The sequence below is a fragment of the Panthera tigris genome, chromosome A3 (assembly GCF_018350195.1).
Source record: "Panthera tigris isolate Pti1 chromosome A3, P.tigris_Pti1_mat1.1, whole genome shotgun sequence".
Classification (NCBI taxonomy): domain Eukaryota; kingdom Metazoa; phylum Chordata; class Mammalia; order Carnivora; family Felidae; genus Panthera; species Panthera tigris.
This window is the reverse complement of record NC_056662.1, coordinates 58,789,524-58,808,240: the sequence shown is the minus strand read 5'-3', so window position 1 is coordinate 58,808,240 and position 18,717 is coordinate 58,789,524. Positions and strand designations below refer to the sequence as shown.

General features: G+C 44.3%; 1 protein-coding gene across 1 annotated transcript in view; it reads left to right on the top strand.

Moving 5' to 3' along the window:
* Positions 1 to 18,717, top strand: part of NPAS2 (neuronal PAS domain protein 2) — a 194,063-nt gene that overhangs the window by 2,812 nt on the left and 172,534 nt on the right. Inside the window, exons 2-3 of the mRNA XM_042981167.1 lie at positions 1,075 to 1,148; positions 16,496 to 16,620. The gene's annotated coding sequence lies outside the window, so the exon portion shown is untranslated. The remainder of the gene's footprint in view (positions 1 to 1,074; positions 1,149 to 16,495; positions 16,621 to 18,717) is intronic.

Below are 18,717 nucleotides of genomic sequence, written 5' to 3'. Positions count from 1 at the left end.
CAAATCTTCCCCATACGAGGACCCTCTGGACCAGCCAGTTCCCTGCCCACCAGCAGTGCCCACAGCAGACGACCTCCACCAGAGCAGTTTCCATATGGCGGCTTCCCCAGTCCTGGCTGACCCAGCCTGCTCACCTCATCCCACTGGGCCCTGCAGCCAGGTCTCCAGTGTCTCCCTCTTCCCCAAATCTAGCTGAATCTAATGCTTCTGGCTTCTCTTTTGCCTCCTTTTGCCTTTTTTGTGTCTGCCTCAGCTCAGGGTATCGAAGCTCCTGTCCTCTCTCTCCCCTATCTCCAGGTCCCAGACAAAGAGGGGAGTCAAAGTGGCAGGGCCCATCCTTTCCCAAGAAGGGGGAACTTCAGTGGAGTGATTTTTATTTCTCTTTTATCCACTAAGGAGTATGGAGGAAAATGTAACGTTTGACCCCTTAAGTATCCAGAGTTTTCTTTCTTCCTTCTTTTTCTTAAACCATTTTATTATTAAGAGTTACACCAAAAACAAACAAAAAACAAAAAAACGAACAAAACAAATGTGCAGCTAAATGGATTAACCCCTGCAACCAACCGTCCCCCTGCTTCCTTCCCATCTCCCCACCTCAGGAAAGGACAACTCTCTAAAAATGCTGGCCTCTTTCTTCATCCTGCTCCCTCCCCCAGACCCTGCAGCCAAGCCTGGGCCTGTTACATTCTATCTCCCATGACCACCCCTTAATGAGGGCTGAGCTCCTGCTCAGCCCCGTGGTCCCACCCCACTCTCCTTGCTAATGAGGGAGGCTGAGCCCTGCAGGCTGTTTGGGGGCTCCAGGCTTCATCTCCTACCTGGGCTCAGCCAGTGGAAGATGGGGTAGAGATAGCAGTGACAAGTCTTGGGCACAGTTGGGGTCAGTGGCAGTAGCCAAATCTCCCTCATCCTCCTGCATCCTGAGAATGGGCCTGCTGGGGCCCTGAACTCAGTGACATCAACTTCCCCTCCTCATGTGGGAGTGGTAGTAGCTTCCCACCTCCCCACCCTGTTTGCTTCTTCTCCTTTTTTGCCAGTATAATTAATCTGGGCCCTCACACCTCTCTGTTTCAGATGGATGAGATGCACCCTCACCTCTGCCTCCTCTTGGCGTCCAGAGTTGCTTTACTCTTGCCTCCCAAACAGAGGTGGGTAAACTCCTGTCTGGTTTGACTATGACAAGGATACTTTGTACCCTGGCCCTGAATACTTACTCACAGAAGCCTCTTCATCCTCAAAATTACCCTGGTAATTTAAACTTCATTTCCCACATAACAGCCAGGGGGATCCTTTAAAAACACAAACCAGGTCATGCCACCCTCCCTGCTCAGAACCCCCAAAACACACCCATTAGGGTGGTTACTATTTAAAAAAAAAAGAAAATAATAAGTTTTGGTGAGTATGTGGAAAAATTGAGAACCTTGTGCATTGTTGGTAAGAATATTAAATGGTGTTGCTGCTATGGAAAACAGCATGGAGTTTCCTCAAAAAATTAAATATAGAATTACCTTATGATCCAGCAATGCCACTTCTGGGTATACACCCCAAAGAACTGGAAGCAGTATCTTGAAGAGACATTTGCACACCCATGTTCATTCCAGCATTATTCATAATAGCCAAGAGATGGAGTCAATCCAAGTGCCCATCAGTGGATGAGTAGATAAACAAAAGGTGGTATATACATACAATGGAATATCATTCGGCCTTAAAAAGGGAGGATATTCTGCTTACAACATGGATGAATCTTGAGGACATTATGGCTAAGTGGAATAAGCCAGTCACAAATGGACAGATACTCTAGGACCTACTTATGGACCTAGAGTGTGAGGAACCTGGCTAGAGTAGTCAGATTCACAGAGACAGAGAGCAGAATGGTGGTTACCACAGGCTGGGGGAGGGGGATGGGGACTCAGTGTGCAATGAGTACAGTCATAGTTTTACAAGATGAAACAGTTCTGGAGATGGATGTTGTGATGGTTGCCCAACAATGTGAATGCACTTAATACCATTGAACTATATACTTAAAAAATGACTAAAACAGTACATTTTATAAACTCTCCAAATACATTCATCAAAACTGAAATAAAATCCTTGAGCAAAACCAAAGCCTGGAGGGCCTGTGTTGGCAGTCTGCCTGCTTTGCCAAGCACGGTCCCACCTGCCCCTCCCACTGTAGTCCGCTCTCATGTCTGTCTCCTCTTCCTGGAGGCTGCACCCCTCACATCTTTATTCGCACCACTTGGTCTTTACAGAGACATAACCTCCTCAAAGAGGACTTCCCTGATCAGCCTCCCCTCTTTCTTCATTTTTAACGAATTGTGTGAAATAAAATTACATGTGTTCAAGGAGTTTAGGGGTAGGTGGTGGAGGACAGCTAAGACCATCATGGGGAGCTCTTCCTCTGCCCCTGGGGGTGGGCTGGTGGAAAGGAAGTTTGAACTGAGAGACAAGAGGCAGAGGGAGTGGTTGGGAGGCTGTGGGGCTGGTGGTCACTGACCTGCCTCGGTTGTGACTATAAAAATCACTCACTACACAACAGACCCCCTCGTGATTTGTCCATCTGACTTCATGATCTGGTTTCTCCACATAGCCTGTCTCAACTTCCTAAATAGCTTTCAGTCCTTTAGCCAAAAATATACCCCCAGGTGAGCATGTGTACCCTCATAGGCGCCATTCTTGGAGAGAGCAAGGGAGGAAGGAAGGAAGGGAGGGAGGGAGAGAAGCTGGCATCCTGATGAGAAAGGGTCCAGGATGTAGGCCCAGGAAAGGATGGAAGGGTCTGATCACAAGAAGCCCATGGCAGCTCTCTGGGGAGATGTGATTTCCGGCAGACTTGGGCACCTGTTCACTATCATTCTCTCTTGTGCTGCCACGAAACTGTTTACCCTCATTGTGAAGGTCAGGCCAGCCATATCCTCTGACTTACCTAACCCTGAGGACAATAGGTTTTGATCAGCCACCAACTGACATCTACCAGTGTGGTCCTCTGGGGTCAGCCTCTCATCAGATCTAATGACTAATTTGGAACACAACGAAAATGAGAAAATGTCCAGCTTTGTATTGAGCTGGGCAATGTTTGCTTAACATTCAGAGGTGCAAACAGTGTGACTACCAGACACTGAAAAATGGGCTGAAGAAGAACAGTAATAGCCAGTGTCACTAAGCCTTCCATCATGTGCCAGTCACTTTATATCTGTTTTCTCTGCATTGCACAAAACCTTGTGATAGGAGAATTATCGAAGCTTCTTTACAGAGGAGGAAACTGAGGCTCTGAAGGGTTTATGAACCTGCCTGAGTTCTTTCTCCAGGGCCTTTTATCCTTTCTCTTTCCTGTCTACTGGCCTCATGATAAAGGCCACTCTATTAAATCACATGCACCGCCCGTGGGTTAATCACATCCACAGAAACCCAGGGTTGAGTATGAGTAGTGACACACACCCCTTTAGAAATACAGAGGTCTAGTGTGTTCAGCTGGCATAATCTTGTCAAGTCACTCAGAAACCATCTGTTTGTGTCATCTTGATGTTGGTTTTTGCTTACAAGCTGTGTATAGTCATTAGGACAAATTATTTTATGGCCCTCACAGGTAAATGACATTTTCTTGGTAATGAAAGGTAATCTGCTGTCATCACTATATTGCAAGGCTCCTGCCTGTGAGCTTGGTCCCTTCTTCCTATCTGGAACTGTTCAGCTATAGAAAGATTCCTCCTCGGCTTCAAAAAAAAAAAAAAAAAAAAAAGAATCAAGTTGATATTTTGCTGAATTTGAATAGCAACCAGAAAAGAAGGTCAAGTTTTAAAAGAAGCAACACGGGAGGGGATTGTAATTAAATCTGCTCTGGGCTGGGTACGGATGATTCATTTCAAGTACATAGCATTCTGCAAAGCACGTGACCGAAGGTATTTTTCTAAATAACCTCAAGTGCTAGTCGAGTTATTCTTTAAATTGCATGCCAGCGATATCTCCTAACTGGTATTTCGCTTGGCGGGCACTGAGCTGCTGCCACAGCCCGGATTTTCCTGCAGGCAGAGCCCGGCCTTGTTTTGATAATCATTTATGCTGCTCTCTGCTTCTGCCTAGAAGGATCGCACAGTTGCAGAGATCCAGGGAGGGGTGTGCTTGGTGGGCTCCAAACTGTCAAAAGCACCTCTGCTTGGGTAGGGGGTCTTCTCTGTGGCCCAGAGCCTGGGGTCCTTGGGGTGGGCATTACAAAGCCTTGGGTTTTCTACAAATGGTGACATCAGTGAAATTCCATCTCTTCCAGGAATCTTCCATCAAAATAATTAGGAGACCCCAGGCAGCTGTCTTCTGGGAACATCCTTCTAACAGCAACAGTCCCCCACCCACCAAGCCACTCCCTACATCCAAATGATTCCCGAGGTTGCAGTTAGATTAGTACATGGTGACTGTGCCCTTGGGAGATGCTAGGTTCTGGCCTGACAACCTGACCTGACCTAGGATGAGCCCATCAGAGACCTTTCAAAGCCAGGCATTCTGTCTTGTGAGCCACATAAACAGGGAAACTCATCTCAAGAAGACAGGGAGAACTGATAAAATTTGTGGAGAGGAGGAGGACGCAAGTCAGAAGGAGAGGACTCTGTTGGTATCTGGGTCCCTGGTCTCAATTTTTTTTGAAACCCAGCTATCCTTAAATCCTGCAAGACACCAGAATACCCTCAAAATTAATTTCCTTTGCTACTAGGCTAGTTCAAGTGGGACTTCTGTCACTTGCAACCAAAAGAGTCCTAAGAATGTCAAGTGACTCTCTTTCATTCATGACCTCACTGTGAGGTATGAGATCTCTGTAACTGCACTCGGTCTACCTAGATCAGCATCTTCTTTACCGGTGGGCTCCTTTAAGAAAGTTTGATATATTGGGGCGCCTGGGTGGCTCCGTCGGTTAAGCATCTGACTTCAGCTCAGGTCATGATCTCACGGTTCATGAGTTTGAGCCCTGCATCGGGCTCTGTGCTGATAATTCAGAGCCTAGAGCCTGCTTCGGATTCTGTGTCTCCCTCTGTCTCTCCACCTCCCCTTCTCTCACTCTGTCTCTGTCTCTCAAAAATAAAAAAAATTAAAATTAAAAAAACATCAAAATACCATAGACTAGGTATTCTTAAATAATAGAAATTTATTGTCTCACAGTTTTGGAGGCTAGAAGTTCAAGATGAAGGTATTGCCAGTTTCTTTCCTAGAGCCATGAGGGAAAGAACTCTTCCAGACCTCTGTTCTTGGTTTGTAAATGGTGGTCTTCTCCCTGTACCTCTTCCTAACATCCTTCCTCCATATGTGTCTGTCTCTGTGTTCAAATTTCTCCCTTTTACCAAGACAATAGTCATTTTTTTAACCCAATGACCTCATTTTCACTTCATTATCTCCATAAAGATCTTGTCTCCAAATAAGATCACAATAAGTGTTAGGGGTTAGGACTCCAACATATTTTTGAGGTGGAACATAATTCAACCCACAAGTCCACACAATGGAATACTATGCAGCCAGGACAAAGAAGGTGGTATGCCTGCACATTCTGAGAGTAAAAATCTCCATGCATGTTTTGTGAAAAAAACAATCTTTATGTCAGTGTATTCTGATCCTTCTCTGAATTATGCATGTGCACGAGTGTGTATGCATGACATGAACAGTTCTACATAGAGATGGTTTTGTAACTTATGGAAGGAATCAAGAAAAGTTTATGCAAGTTACCTTTTTGAAGAGAGATTTGAAGAAGGAAAAGACACTTTCACTTTCCATTTGTACCTTAATGACTTTCTATATCTATGTTGTTTTAATCTCATGCATGTATAAATACATATATTATGTGCGTTTATGTGTATATATGTGTGTGTATATATATTATATACATGTATAAATATATACACACTGTATATATATACACTTCTTTCTTATGCTTTTCTGTATTCTATTAGAAATGTAAGCTATTTCTTGTATTAAAGATGCAAGTTGATTTATACCTAAGTTCTTGGGAATGGGTTTTATGTGCCAAGCATGATATACATTCTGTGTATCTGTCTGTACTTGTAAGCTCTTAAAAGGTTATGTTTGTTCTTATCCACATATGTGGTGCCTTGCACAATTGTCCAGGAAGTCAGATCCTTTTTGGTGTTTTGGAGGCAGTGGTGGAGAGGGGTGATGGTGATGATGATGGAGAAGAAAATGCAGTTGGTCACAGCTTGGAAGTTGCCTAGAACTTCTCCCTTCAATGACAAAACCAAGGCTGTTGCTTATATACCAGAGAATCATCAGGCAAGACCTTGGACATACCATAGGCTCATTGCATTCTGATACTTGTGAATTTTTGTAGGTCCAAGAAAAATGTCCTTGGGAGGAATGTCTACTTCATTATTTTTACCTTTAGAGCCCCACTTTAGACGAGTTTTTTTAAATCCCACTTCCAGAAGAAAAGTAAGCCCTAAGGTCCTGGGACATCCATTGAACATAAATAATTCCCTTCTCCCCATGCATCTAGAATGGTCCTAGATAAGTGTTATTCTTGAGAACACTGAAGGAGTAGGCACTCCCCTTATGCTTTGTAGGGCTTAATTCTCTTGTAGAACTTGGTTAAAAAGGATGCCCTACACTCTACTACCTCCCTGCAGTGAGCCCATGCCACATAATTAAATATCTTCTATTCCTAAGAAGGATCCAGGACTTGCTGTGGGCTGTGTAACATAACAACAGCCAGCCCAGACTGTTTGTAGGGTTCCAGCCCCATCCCAAAGGTAGGTACTGCATGGCACATCCACTCTGGGACCTAGAATCTAGCCTCTGCTGATCCAAATGGCAGCCACATGGCTATTTGCATTTAAATTTAAATAAAATTTAAAATTCAGTTCCTAAATCGCCCTCGCCACATTTCAAGTTTTCAGTAGTCACCATATTGAACAGCACAGATTGGAGAACATTTCCATCATCACAGGAAGTTATACTGGAGAGCTCAGTGACTGTCAGATGGGCCCAGAACTATACCTAGAGGGGGTCCTTGCTCCAGATTCTGTCCAGTCCCCACAGAGAATGCCTGAGAACATCTAAGCACACACTATGGATGAGAGCTATGCACAGCCTAGTCACAAAATAAAGCAAAAAGTAGCCCAACAAGTTTTTGAAGCTCTAACAAGATCTTTTTGGTGAAACAAAATACTTTGGAAGACATGAGTAGGAGACAAAGATTTTCATTCATTCATTCATTCATTCATTCATTCATTCATCCATACATTCATTTTTAGAGTTCGGGTGCAAAGGGTTGAGTTAATTCTACTCCTCAGCTCATGGAGCATTGTCACCACTGGCCTGAGTCAGGTGCCACTCTTGTTTATTTTATTAATTCTCTTTTATCATTTTTCTACTGCTATCCTTTGCTTCCTCTTTATATGACCATTCTATTTAAAATGTGTGCACTTTGTGGAGCACCTGCCTTGTTCAGGCAGTGGCACATGTGACAAGCCCCATGTTGGGTGTAGAGATTACTTAAAAATAATGGTTTTTTTCAAATTAAAAAAAATTCTAGTTAGTTAACTAACATGTTAATGTTAATGTTGGTTCAGGAGTAGAATTTAGTGATTCACCACTTATATATAACACCCACTGCTCATCCCAACAACTGCCTTCCTTAATGCCCATCCCCCATTTAGCCCATTCCCCACCCAACTCCCCTCCATCAACCCTCAGTTTGTTCTCTATAATTAAGATTCTATTATAGTTTACTTCCTTCTCTTTTTTCCCTTCCCCTACGTTCATCTGTTTTGTTTCTTAAATTCCACATATGAGTGAAATCATGTGGTATTTGTCTTTCTCTGACTGACTTATTTTGCTTAGCATAACACACTCTAGCTCCACCCACATCATTGCAAATGACAAGATTTCATTCTTTATGATCACTGAGTAGTACTCCATTGTACATATGTATATGTGTGTGTGTGTATGTATGTGTGTGTGTATATATACATATATATACATACATATATATATATACACACATACATATATATATACCACATCTTCTTTATCCATTCATCAGTCAATGGATATTTGGACTCTTTTTATAATTTTGTTATTTTTGATAATGCTGCTATAAATATCAGGGTGCATGTACCCCTTCGAATCAGTAAAAAATAAAATCTTTATAAAAAAATAAGTGCACTTTGTTTGCAGGGGCACCTGAAGGCCAGGCATGTTTTTTATGTTTTGTGTGCCTGTGTTTTATGTTGATGTTGTCTCGCTCATTCCATTTCTTTCTTTTTCACTCATTACTCTATGGTAGAAAATGTGAACGTATTGACTTGAGGCAGGCCAGCAAAGAATGGAACTTCCCTAAGGACACAAGGATGAGTCTGAGAACAGAAGCAGGTGTCTGAGCCTCACTTCTTTCCATGGTTCTCTTCCACCTGGAACCTGGCCTGCGGGGGAACACAGTGCTCACCTGTCTGTGAATGTGTACACATTGTTGGGCCTGCCATGGTTTAGGTCAGGTTATTGTGTAACTTTTAGCAACTCTCTCTTCCTGTTTTGGTATTATTGGTTTCTTCATTATGGTTTTCTTTATTCCTGAAGAGAACTGTCCACATCTCCCCATGCCTGTCCCATGCTGTGCTTAACCCATCCCAGGCTCAGGAACAACCCTCCTCACCCTGCTTTGATTCTATGTGCCAGGCTTTGAAACTGAATTACTGATTTACACAGATGGCCAACCTCCTCGTTTATGCCATAGTTCCACTGACTAGCTCCACTGCAGTCAATTGAATTACTGTTTACCAACATTAAGTGTCCCTACCTGGGAGAAGATTATACTTCCCTGCTCTATTGAACTTGGGCCCTGCTGTGTGAGAGTGGCCAGTGAAATGTGAGCTCTTTGCCATGTGCGCTTTTTCCTCTGCTTGGGTCTCCAAGTGAAAATGACATGGTAGAGCCACCACCAACACATGATGGCATGCCACTTGGATGAAAAATAGACCTTTGTTATTGTAAGGCCCTGAGGTTTAGGGTTGTTTGTTACTGCAGCATATCATTGTCTAACCTGACTGGTACAACCTCCAAGCCTGAGTTCTTACCTTCCCAGCCATGCAATGCTATTGCTGCTGCTATTCCTAATAGCTAACATTGAGCATCTACTATGCCCTTGATATTGGAATAGGCTCTTTACACACATTGTCATGATCAATGCCAGTTCATATTTTATGACCACATTGCCAATGTGGAAACTAAGTATCAGTTTCCTTAAGTAAATTACCCAAGGTCACAAACATAGCAGAACAGGTTTGGCAACATATATCTGACTCTAGAGCCCAGGTTCTTAAAGCCATGAGACTCAAATTTCTCCCAAGACTGACAACATGCATTTCTTTCACCATTTTCCAGCATGAGACCTCCCCATATCATCCCAAGACATCTGGTTCACACCTCTCAGCAGCAGCTATGCCTGGGGTAGCAACAACTCCTCTAACTCTGCTCTTTTACAACTGCAGGATATTGGGAATCTTCTGCTCTGCCGTCCCTGTCCTCCCTGCCATCTCTGTAGCTGGGTCTATCCCCAAGCTCGGTCCTGACCGACACTGACCTTCACACTGCCCCACCTTGTTCTTCTCCTCCAGGCCTCCTTTCTCTGCCATCCCCTAAATGTGCACAGTTTCCATGTTTTGTTCTATACTAAGCCCACCTCTTTTCTCTGTGTAGAGTCTCCACTAGAAATTTCACCAGATCCCCTTATTTCAACAATTATTTCCATGTGAATGTCTCCTAAACTGGTGTTCCATTCTAACCTCACTGCTAAGCCCCAGTTTTTCTTTTCTCCCTCCTGGAGCCATCTTTCTAGAGGCAGAAGATGAGTATCTCCAAAATGAAGTTCACATCTTACACCCCGTTTCTTCTCCACTCAGTTTCTCCTGTCACCTTCATTTCTAGTAAGGTTCCTACATTGTCTCCATTACTGTTCATTCATTCACCCAACATCTACACGTTCTGTGAAACCTGGGAGGAGCTCCCTTTGGTCCCCCTCCTGATCCTCACAACTAGTCAGCCACCAAGTCCTGCGGCATCCAGCCACTGTTTTCAGAATACACCTCCTCATCTTTGATTATTCTTTTCTTCTAAAAGGAATGCTGTCCACATGTGCAAACAAAATAATTTAGGCTCCCCCTTTCAAAAAAGGAAAATCTGAAGTCAGAAATATGAGTTTCCGCTGAAGAAGGAAATTAAAAGGAAATTATGAGATAAGTCACTTAAACCAAAAAGCACCTTATTTATTTGGATGCTATGCTCTTAAATTTCTTTATCCTATTTTTAAGGAAGCTGGCTATACAACCTACTGAATTAGAGAGCTTTGTTTAGCCAAGTAAAGTAGTTTGAAACAGAAGACTTCAAATCAGATTAAATGCTGTAGTCACCATTGTAAGTGACAGATTTTCCTCTGTTGTATTTTTTTAAATATGAAATTTATTGTCAGATTGGTTTCCATACAACACCCAGTGCTCATCCCAAAAGGTGCCCTCCTCAATACCTATCACCCACCCCCCCTCCCTCCCACCCCCCCCTCCAGTTTGTTCTCAGCTTTTAAGAGTCTCTTATGTTTTGGCTCCCTCCCTCTCTAACCTTATTTTTTCCTTTCCTTCCCCCATGGTCTTCTGGTAAGTTTCTCAGGATCCACATAAGAGTGAAAACATATGGTATCTGTCTTTCTCTGTATGACTTATTTCACTTAGCATAACACTCTCCATTCGACGTCAAGTGATAAGGACTGTCTCACTAGCAAATTGTTTTTTTGTGAGCCTATGTTTACCTGCCTGAATCAATAATCATATTGCCACAGATGTAAAGTTTCATTAGACATGCTTTAGATAACTATAAAAAGTCATAAAAGATAATTTACTAATTTTTAAGTTATCTTTTCTTCACCTATACCTGAACTTAAAATAAACCTCCTGTGTATTTTTTCTTTTTCTTGAGTATGCTAATACTTGTATCCTTTTATTCACTAAAATTTTTGGTATGATTTCCAACATTTGACACCCCCCCCCCTTTGCTCTCTTCACTGTGCTTGAGTACTAATAAAATTTTCCATGGGGCACTTGGGTGGCTCAATCAGTTAAGCGTCCGACTTCAGCTCAGGTCATGATCTCATGGTCTGTGAGTTCGAGCCCCGTGTCAGGCTCTTTGCTAACAGCTCAGAGCCTGGAGACTGCTTTAGATTCTGTGTCTCCCTCTCTCTTCACCTCTCTCCTGTGGTCTCTGTCTCTCTCTCTCTCAAAAATAAATAAACATTTTTTAAAAATCTTCCTGCTATTTTGTTGTGGGCTGGATGGCCTTCCCTAAAAAGATATGTGGAAGCCCTAACCCCCAGTACCTGTGAATGTGAAGGAAGGAGGTCTTATTTGGAAGGAGGGTCTTTGCAGTTGTAATCAAGTTAAAATGAGGTCATGCTGGATTAGGATGGGCCTAATCCAGCAACTGGTGTCTTTATAAGAGAAGAGAGTTATTTGGACACAGACACACTGGGGGGAATGCCAGACGACAGCAGAGGCAGAAATTGGACTGATGCTTCTACAAACAAAAGAGTTCCAGTGATTGCTGGCTGCCACCAGAAGCTGGAAGAATCAAGGGTGGGGGGGATTCTCTGCCAGAGCCATCAGAGGGAGCATTGCTGACACCTTGATTGGACCTTGGGCTTCCAGAACTTTGAGAGAATAGATTTCTGTGGCTTTAGGACACCCCAGTTTGTGGCAACTTATTATAACAGCTCTAGGAAACTAATTATTAAGTAGTAAACTAACCTAATGTACAGTACAAAGAGTTCTCAAATACTTGACCACACCTTGCCCCAGCTCTCCAAATCCTGCCTGATTTTCCAGACTCAGCACAGTACCTACCATTTTCCTGACAGTTGTCCAAGTTGGCCTTGTATTCTGGAGAAGCAGGGATTCATCAGCTTGCATCATTCCCTAGATACCTAAAACATAGATGAGAATGGTGATCTCAAGCTTGTGCTGCCTCTTCTTGGCAGTGGGGAGAGATTTACCCTCCTTTTGACTGCCATCAGGGGGCGGGAACCATGCCCCAGGGCCAGGAAAGTGGCATTTTGCACAGGGCATGGGGCCTTAAGGTGGCCCTTCCTTTCGACCTGCTTCCCCCTGGTGCTCTCAGAGCCTGTGGTTGTATTGTCCCTCACTCCCATGGCACAATGCAGTGGCTTTGTCACAAGTCCACAGAGAACCAGGGTGGAGTGGAAGCCAGGGGAGAATCCTTGCAGAAGGGTCGGGGGTGGGGAGGTTGGCACAGAGAAGCTGGTGCCGCTGGGCGCAGGGATGTAGGAGTGCAGCAGGCCATGCAGGAAGTGGGCCGGGAAGGGGTGCTGTGTGCTATGTCAGGCTGATGACTGAGGAACAGTGAACTCCTGGTAATTGTAGGGGAGAAGACTCTGCATCTCACACTGTTTGCACTGTTTTTTCTCTCCCTCCCATTAATACAATCTACTTCTGGCCTGAAACCATCATTATTGAAATAAAGAGTGCTGGGATGCAGAGCAGAAAAAATGAGCTTGAGTCTAACTACTCTGAGCTTTAGACATTCTCACTAGAAAATGATCATCGACTTGCTCTTTGTGCCTCCAGAAACTGTGCAGGCAAAACCAGGCACTGCAGGTGAAAAGTGCCTTGTAGGTGTGGGAGGATATACAAGGGTTAGTTGTGAGCTGTTATCATCGTTGTTGCCCATCCGTTAATTAGTAGAAGCTCCTTAAAGGCAGGAATAGTTTGCAATGGGCTTGGTGCAGGGGCCAGTGCTGTGTTCTGCGTGTTGCTGGCACTCAATACACAAGATGCTACTGCACAAATGAATGAATTTTGCTCAAGGATCAACTTTCTGAACTCCCACTGCACAGCCTCTCACCATGCCTGCCAACTGGATATTCTCTTGCTGCCCTTGGCCCCTCTGCTCAGGACCTGGCCCTTCTCAGGAACCTTGGCCCCTGGCTGAAGTCTGGCCATCTGAGGACAGCAACATGGGATGTAGGTCCACCAGGGGCCACCTGCTCACTAAAGGACCTTGGGCAAGCCACACCATCACCTTCTTCATTTTATCCACCCATTCCATGAAGAGACAGACAGAAATGCCAGCCCAGGGTGAGGGCTGGTGGAGGCAATGTCAGGGGATATTCATTCTTCCAGACAGATGCTTTGTAGTGTCTGACCTCGTCGTGGACCAATCAGTGTTTTCTAGTTCCCTGGAGCATCAACTCTCTACAGGCATCTCGCCAATTGGCCCCATGTGGCAAATAAAAAGCATGTGTGCAATCCTGGCCTGATTCTTCCAGCTACCCTGGCTTTGTTAAGGAAGAACAATGGGATAATGATGCGGATTTGTAAGATCTCAATTGAAAACTGCAACATCCTACCAGACATGCACTGTAGTTGAATTAACACATATATGTTCATGTAAAAATTAATAAAATCTGCATGATCCCTTCACACAGACAGACACACACAGACACACACACACACACACACACACACACACACATCCCTTACCTCAGTATCAAACCTCCCACCTGCATCCACTCTTGTTCATCTTTATGCCAAGAGAATACAATATGTGGGAATAGAACCTCCTACTCGAGTCACAAGACCAAAGTTGGGATCTAAGCTCCTGTGTTACTTTAAACAAGTCACTATACCTCTCTGAACTTCAGTTTCCACCTGTAAATTCCATCTATAAATCTATGACTGTCCGTCTACACACTGATGGTAATTAGACCTAGCTCACAGGATGGTTATATATGTATCACAGATGCAGAAGCATAGTAAAAATAAATCATCACTATCACTTTCCTCTTTCAACATATCTATAATTATCTTCAAACCTGATGATTTTTTTAAAACATGGTGATTGTTATGAAAGCCAAATAAGGTAAGTAAAGAAACTACAAAAGAAATAGCTACGCCATCACAAGATGGCTCTCTCAAGCTCCACATGGAAACAAACAAGATGGTCTTTACATCCTACTTCAGACCTTGAGGCGGTTCAGACGAGCCTCTAGCTTTGAATAGAAGTAGCTGCTACCTCCCCAGGGCCAAGACCACCCAGAAGAAGACCTGGGAACAGGGGAGGAGGAGAAGATGAAAAGAAAGGCACTCCAGAAACCTCTGGATCCCTTGAGAGGGGGAGAAGAGCCCTCTCCAGACAGAAGACCCTACGGGCAAGGCTGTCCTCTGACCTCCATCCAGCACTGCTCATGAGGGATGCTGGGTGGCTAGGTAGACGCTGTGCTAGCTAGATGCCTTCAGGATGCCATGACCACTGGCTGATCCCGCCTTCTCCACCAACCAGTTCATACTGAGCTCTCTAAACCAGGGTCTGTGTGCTGCCAAACAGCGGAAAGTTGTTTCATTTGGCTCATCCCCCTTTCCCACCCACCCTCCCCATGGTGTGCTGGTCTGTTTCACATGTGGTAGTTATTATGGGTTGACTTCCTCAACCTCCAGTCCTCCCTATTCTGATGCGTCTTCCCACAGGGAAGGAGCTGGAAAACCACAGTTGACATGTCCCACACTTCTTGGCAGCTCGGCTTCAGGGTGAGACTTGGTACCTACATATCAGATGGAGATACGGACGACTCTGATTCTGAATGGAGTTACCCAGGGAGAGGGTATGCCTACCTGCAAAGTGCCACACGAGGCCCAGGTGCCATGACCCTAACTGAGGTGGCATCTTCCTGGTCAGGGGAAAGGCATCAGCGTCCTCAGCAGCCTGACTCTGTGGGATGATTTTGGACATTGTTCTCATGAGATTATTATATAGCCTTTCTTCGTCTGTCCCTGAATTCTGAAGGCAAGCTACATCCCTATGGAAATATCATTCTGCTCAGACAGAGTAGATTCTGTTGTCTACAACTGAGAGCCTGGACCAACACAGTCAGTTACATTTTGCCATTCCCTGAGAGAAAAACACACCCTTCAGTGTGCCAGGGAAGCTCTTGCTTAGAGAGATATCCTAGGAATGTTTCTGTGAAGCAGTTTTCTCATAACCTGGCATCAGCAGGTTGATACATTCTGATATGTCCAGTGCCCAGTGTAAATAAATATAACCAAGCCTTCAGAAAAAAAAAAGCATCATTTTGCCTCAGCCCTCAAGCCCTCCATAGTTTAATTGACAGAGGCAGGTAGGAAAGAAAAAGATCAACAAAGGGAAGGGTTGCACAAAAATGGCATCTGAAAAGGCTGGTTTTCATTTACCTCTTACTTCAGGTAGTCATTCAGGCTTGACACGCATACATTCACTGCCTTTTACGAACGAAAACTCACAGTTCTAATGGGGAGGAGGTGGCAAATCATTTCACGCTCTTGTGTCAAACATCATCCGCATTTGGGTTATTTCCAGAGCTAATACCATTCTTAGGATCATCTACATGATTTCTATTAGGTTCATAAATATAACTTCTGTGAATACCACCCACAGTGGGGGGGGAAAAAACAAGTGATATTAAATAATTTTTGGTAAGATTCTTCTCCGATATTTTTAGGAAAAGACATTTTGAATTTTTAAGTTGTGTGAGACAGCCTGTTGTCGGGCAGGGAAGAGAGCCTGTTTGCATGAGAGTCATCTCTGCATGGAAAACAGGGTTTCTATCCCGGGCCTGGCTGCGTCTACCCTGGCAACGCTGACGCACAGAATGTTATTGGAATTGGAAAAGGTAACTTGGGGAAACTCAGTGCTGGCGTGTCTGAACCACGAGAACGACATGCTCATTAGGGCGCCTTTGCACCCATTCCCTACGTTCCTCGTGAACCCGAAGCCATGTACAAAAGATGAGGCAAACCGTGGGGGTGGGGAAAGAGACATGTCTTTTCAATATGAAGGAAGAAAAAGGAAATAATGACTTCCTCTCTGAAAACTTAAACTGGTCTTATGGATTGAAAACTGGATGAAATTCTGCTTACCATTAGGAATTTTAATATTAAAAATTGCCAAACCACTAACAATCATAACAGAAAATTACCATATGGAAAAGTTATCAACATGTCCTTTGGAAGGAAGCAGAAAATCACTGCAATGTTTTTAAGTATCAAAAAAAATCCATTAAACATGTTTCTGGGCATTTTTCCTCCCCTTGGGGTGAGAACAGCATTCCCATTAACAGCAGAGTGAACTATTCATGTTCTCAGAAGTAGCAATGGGCTAATTGCAGATGAAGGACATAAATTCTGCTCAAGAGCCCGGGCACGGCTCCCACACCCTCACAGGGGCCCGCTCCTTTGGTTCAGGCACTCAGATGGAAGCAGTACTTTTTTCTTCCGGAAGCCCTAGAGGGAAGCCAAGGCCCCACACATGAAGGGTCTGGATAACTCTTATTTTCCAGCCATTACTGCAACCTCCTCCTTGATCCGACTGTGAGGGAGTAAGAGGTGCAGGCAGTTGTGGGGTGTGTGTCGGGATTTAAGTCAAACTTTATTTTTTTTTTAATTGGCCTTTTCTTCTCTTTCTATGACTACAGCACACTGCAGATTGCTTTGATCGATCTTTGCAACTATCATAGGTTGAGAGTCCAGGTGTGATAGTTACTAATTGCTTCATGGGACATCAGTCAGAAGAGAGACGCCGGCTGTGATGACGGGCCAGGTGAGGAAGGTTCACACCCCACCTCCACCATCCACCCAGTACCCAGTGCCCAGAGAACAGGAGGGTGTTCTGGGTTCTCGGCAGGGATGTGGCCACGATGGCCAGTGGCAGCTGCTCTGCTCCTCTAGATCCTTGCATGAGTCTACATTTCAGTTGTATTGAAAAGAAAGTGTGCAAAATTTCCCTGTTCTTTACCCCACAGGGCCTGGGGAGGGTGATGGCTCAGAGAGAGGGTTGTGGGGCAAATCTGGGGACAGAGACAGGAGGGTGTGATAGTGGGGTTCCAAGTGGAAAAACTCTCCAGCTGGTAGCTCCAAATGGATAGAAGGTAACTGACATCTGGTGGCAAAGTAGTCCTGTCCCAACAGTGAGTGTCCCAACCTCAGGTACCAGCTGGGGGCTGCTGTGCTTAGAGCCCAGAACAAAGCCTGAGCCGCAGTTCACCCAACAACACCTCTTCCCAGGGCCGGGAACCCCTGTCTTCCCTGCAGCCCACACAAAACTCTGATGTTCTAGGTCATTGATTCCTTAGTCACAGTGCACTGAGGATTCTCTGAGCTGAATACAGGCTGCTTTTTGCCCTTTCTTTCTTTCTGGTGAGGCTTCAGATTCCATTTTATGAAAAAAAGGAAGGGGAGGGAGAGGCAAAGGAAGGAGACAGTTGGGAAGGAAAATGCCCAGAACTAGGTTGCCCATGATTGCTTCAGATGAAAGAGCAATCTTGTTTTTTGAGATCAGGGGATCAAAACTGTGCCTACATCAAAAACAAAACAAACAAAAACAAAAAACAAAAAGAAAGAAGAAAAAGAAAACATTTGTTGCTGTTATGGGGATATTAAACACACATCCCTCAGGTTCCTGGGTGGCTCAGTCAGTTAAGTATCTGACTCTTGATTTCGGTTCAGGTCATGATCTCCTGGTTTCTGAGTTCGAGCCCTGCATCGGGCTCCATACTGACCGTGCTGAGCCTGTTTGGGATTCTCTCTCTCCCTCACTCTCTGCTCCTCCCCCTAACCCTGTCAAAATGAATAAAATAAACTTTGAAAAAAAAAACACACAAACAAACCACACATCCCCAGATGAAACCACTGTCTTCTGGGATCAGAGCCAGAAGCCAGGCCCTTCTCAGAGCTCTTCTTGATGCCTTACTCAGGAGAAACGTCCAAGCCGACTCCCTGCTCCCCCTCTCCACCAGCACCTGTCCCCTGCCTTACCACAGGCTGAGTAACCTGTGCACCTCAGTGGTGGACCAGCAGTGACTCCTCTGGTCCCATCACTTCTGAGCAGATGGAGGAACTCACATCTTTCTGCCCACAGCAATCTGAGGAGATTGCCACAAAGAATTCAAGGAAACTAAAAGAAGGTGTTCAGCATGAGTTTTAAAAATGCGTGTGCAACACCCACTAGGATAGCTATTTAAAAAAAACGGAAAATAATAAATGTTGATGAGGATGTGGAGAAATTAGAGCCCTTGTGCGCTGCATGTAAAATGGAAAACAGTATGGAGGCTCCTCAAAATGCTAACCATAGAATTGCCATATGATCCAGCAATTACATTTCTGGGTATATACTCAAAAGAAGTGAAAACAAATTCACAAAGAGAGACTTGTACATCCGTGTTCATAGTAGCATTATTCACAACAGCCAAAAGGTGAAAGCAACCCATGTCCATCGATGGATGAATGGATAAATACAATATGGTCTATCCATACACTGGAATATTATTCAGCTCTAAAAAATAATGCATTTCTGACACGTGCTGCAACTTGGATGAACCATGAAGACGTTACATTAAGTGAAATAAACTAGTCATAAAAGGACGAATACTGTGAGATATGAGATAGCTAGAATTGTCAGATTCATAGAGACAGAAAGTAGACTGGAGGGTGCCAGGGCCTAGGGGCAGGGAGGAATGAGGAGCTGTTCAGTTTGGGAAGATGGAAAAAGTTCTGGAGATGGATGGTGCTGATGGTGAACTGTATACTTAAAGATGGTTAAATGGTACATATATATCTGTATGCAACTGCCTTAAGCCCTTTGCATTTGGATTTGGGCAGTAGGAAATCTTTAGCTGGGTCACTGACCAGGAGGAATGGA